The sequence below is a fragment of the Agrilus planipennis genome, unplaced genomic scaffold (genome assembly GCF_000699045.2).
Source record: "Agrilus planipennis isolate EAB-ADULT unplaced genomic scaffold, Apla_2.0 scaffold108, whole genome shotgun sequence".
Lineage (NCBI taxonomy): Eukaryota > Metazoa > Arthropoda > Insecta > Coleoptera > Buprestidae > Agrilus > Agrilus planipennis.
This window is the reverse complement of record NW_020439204.1, coordinates 183,037-186,906: the sequence shown is the minus strand read 5'-3', so window position 1 is coordinate 186,906 and position 3,870 is coordinate 183,037. Positions and strand designations below refer to the sequence as shown.

Here is a 3,870-nt window from a genome sequence, read left to right as displayed (position 1 = left end):
GACCGTGTGGCCTAATGGATAAGGCGTCGGACTTCGGATCCGAAGATTGCAGGTTCGAGTCCTGTCACGGTCGAGTATTCTTTCGCTTTTTTTACTTCAATGCTCCAAATGTAATAATTTTGTTGCAATATGAATTTTGAATGCTTGGTGGGGTAGATAAATTAAAAATTATTTTAGTTTTTTACATTATTTTTTTTTCACATCTATTTATGATGCCTGCTTTGTAGGTACATAGTCACCATTCTCAAATTCGAATTGGCATTTGCTATCTGCCGTTGTTCAACTTAAGGAAATCCGAAAGTGTTTTTATTTATGTTAATGTGTGATGTAATTTTTGTGTCTTTATGTTTACCTAANAATATACTATAAATAAGTCTCTAAATCCCTGTCAAGGATTGGATGATACGATTGATGCAGTTATTTAGGAAAAATTGTAGGAAAAAAATGATTGTTCTTAATTTTTGTGAATTATTAAGTCTATCGAATCGGTATATGGGCTGCCATCTATCCACTGAATTGAGAAATGAGGGTTCAGTTTTAGAGATTTCCAAGTACTTTGTTTCTGGTAAAATAGGGACAATTACTACCGCCTATATTTCCGTTCCAAAATTCACAAATAGTTACTAGATGTCAGCACGATGTCTGTAGAAAAGAATTTTTTGCTCCTAATAATTTACAAGAAATTCAATTACATATTAGGATATATTAGTATACCTATTTCATTTTTTAATAATTTTGTAGTGTATATACACTAATTTCATATTTTCTAAAGTAATATATAAAACGCGCTCTTTTTTAAAGATCTTCAACCAAAGTGAAAAAATAGAATATCATTTTAAATTAATTTAATAACTGAACAATTTTTAATTAATAAACTTCAATTTCTTTAGTGTGAAACTAGTGCTCCCCGAGAGCGCCCCTTTTAATTTATGACCGCTTCTCGAAAATTTCAATCTGAAAAGAGGTTCGAAAGTTATTTTTATTATTCGGCAGTTAGTTTATTTTTAATGCATTACTTACTTAATGATGAAATTAATAATAAATAAAAGTATTAAACATGTGAACAAATTGAATGTATAAACTCATATTAATAGTTATGTAAGGTTCTTTTTTATTAACTTAGGGTAGAAGGATGACCTGTCGTTAAGTATACAGGTTTCAAAGAAAAAATCTGAAACTACATACATAAACGATTAATTCTTGAAGCATCCTTTATTTTAATACAAGGAGATGAATTCTCGAAAAAATTTCATTTTTGCCTTGTTTTTCTGTAAATTGGGTCTTAATGACTTGTTTGGTTTTTTCCACAATATAGACATCACCTGAAGATAACTGTTGGATTACATGGCCAAACTATTTATGGATCCAGTGTTTACAGCAATGACTTATTTTTATTTCCAAGAACGCTTCTAATGAGGTGATCGAAACATTCCGAAGGCATCAATATTAAGAATGGTAATTATCATTAGTAATATTATAAATAAACTTATAACTAATATTAAATTGTCTCAAACAATTTGTATAATAAGCATAGAGAGATCAAATCTAAAGGACTTGAACCGTGAAGATACAGAGCCCCATTCGTGCAAATATAGTTAATATGAAACTAACATTAAATTGTTTCAACAGGTTTTCATTTAAACTTATTAAATGAACAAGGAGACAAAAAACAAGGGTTCCAAACGTGGAGAAGTGGAGCCCTGTTAATGGTCCATCCTCTTAGATTTGAAAAGTGCAATTTTTCGAGAACAAATGAAGTCCAATTCATATTGATGTATTTAGGAATAAAACTTGAGCATCGTACAATTAACCTCGAGGTACGTAATTGCTTTATTGTTTATTATTTTGATGGAACGTAATTTTCATAGTAATTTGCCATGTCTGGCATCTATTGTTTTTGTTCTGTAACAGTTACCTATTGCCCACATCTATGATTTTCTTCTATCAATTATCTATTGGGTACAAGTATCTATGTTTATTTCTATTGCCACTAACAATTATCCATGTGTTGAATGAAATTGATAGCACATCACCATTTTATAATATAGGTATTTTACTTGCTTTTTCGTGTATGTTTTTATTATATTTCATATTTTACTTAATTTAATATGTTCTTTAGTTAATATTTCTTTTTGTCCGTCTCTGCAGAACGTCCAAATGGTGAAAAAGGAAGAATTAAAGTTCAGATTGATGGTATTGAAACAGCCAATGTCTTCTCTTGATTTGCTGTTTTCGTCTTCAACTTGCAACATTATGCAGTTAATTTTCAACAGATGAGTGAGAGCCAGAGGAGATTTATATGAATTTCACTGGAACAAGTTTCCTGCTATGATATTCCTTGTGGATTTAGTTTGCTTTTCACACATGCAAACTTGGGAAGTTTACAACAGTCTACTGTTTGTTAAGGTGAGAGTATTTAATATAATTCATATTAATTGCTCTTTATTAATCTGTTACCACCGTATCTGTTTCAGATCGACGCTGGAGAAGACAAAGAAGACCCCGTAGTTAAAATAGTTCTTTTGTCTTGCATGCTCTACCTAATAAAAATAATTCTTTTAGTCCAAACTCAGATTAATTTTTTATTTTGCATGTTTTTTTTTGTAGTTTCTTTGAATTAGTTTTTGTTTTGCATGCTTATTTTTGTTCATTTTATTTAAATTAATTGTTGATTGTAGATGTTTTTATTTTTTTTTGTATGTAGTAGTAGTGTAGTAGTAGAAATAACACGTTTAGTAGTTGTAGTATAGTCTAACCTTGCTNGCAAAAATTTTCAGTAAAAGTTGAATTTAAAATCTTAAAAATTAAAAAAACTCAATTCGAGCAAGAAATTCCTATTATTTTACAAAAATCAAAGCTAGGGAGAACGTATTTAGATTATTTATGAAATAATATTTGATATTAAATGTGATTTATTGATGAATTAAGCAAAAATTTTCAACAAAAGTTCTATTTTAGTTCATATATGTGGGTCGTTTAAGACCGAAAAAAGGTAAAAAACACCATAAATAATAAATTTTTGGCAAAAATAAAGCAAGCAGGAGCTCTTTATATCATTTATCGGTTAATCTATATTATCAGTTATCATTTATCGATAAATTAAGCAAAAATATTTGGCAGAAGTTCTATTTCGGTTCCCAAACAATCGACAGGTCTATACATGGGTTATTTTTGGGAACCGAAATCGAACATTAGGACAAATTTTTCTTTAATTCATCAGTAAATGACAACTGATAACGATAATTAATTAATAAATGATAAGAACTAGCTGTTGCTTGCTTTATTTTTGTTCAAAAAGTCTATTTATGGTGTTTTTTACGTTTTTCCGTTCAAAGTCGCACCANGGCACGCTCGTGAAAGTCGGCAAGATCCACTGGGCTTAGTAGTGGGGAGCACTGGAGACACAAAGAGTCTGCGAAGATTGCAGCTTTTTCTTCGTCTGAGGAATAGGTGGAGCCGTTCTGTTTAAGAGGCGGAAGATGGGGAGCTCTGTTACGAAGGGAACGGATCACTTTCCAGGTGCTTCGAGGGTGTTTTTCTGCCTGAACGATATAGTCGTCGAAGGATGCGCTGCGGAATTCGGTGAGACGAGTTTTTAGTTCTCGTTGAAGGGCGTTTACCTCTGCACGTTGTGCGGGGACGCGGTGTTTATTCCACAGACGTCGGGCCTTGTTTTTCCTCTTAAAGAGGTCAAGGATATCTGCTGGGTGGGTTCTGTCTTTGGTGTAGGTTGGGCGGGAGGTAGTGGAGAGCTCGACTGCGCTGGTAATCTCGTTTGACAGGAGACTCACAGCTTCGTCAAGTTCCGCTATTGTGCGAATTGGAGTGCACTTGAATGAAGATTTTTTAATGGTACGAAGGTGCAACCAA

The 3,870-nt window shown here is 32.3% G+C and overlaps 1 long non-coding RNA gene and 1 other non-coding gene across 2 annotated transcripts; both read left to right on the top strand.

The window, feature by feature from the left end:
- Trnar-ucg lies at nucleotides 1–73 on the top strand. Its single transcript has one exon. It is a non-coding gene; the product is annotated as a tRNA-Arg (tRNA).
- Nucleotides 74–1,249: 1,176 nt separating this feature from the next.
- LOC108736584 lies at nucleotides 1,250–2,507 on the top strand. The gene is made up of 3 exons (XR_001937746.2): nucleotides 1,250–1,455; nucleotides 1,630–1,817; nucleotides 2,149–2,507. It is a non-coding gene; the product is annotated as an uncharacterized LOC108736584 (long non-coding RNA).
- Nucleotides 2,508–3,870: the final 1,363 nt, after the last annotated feature.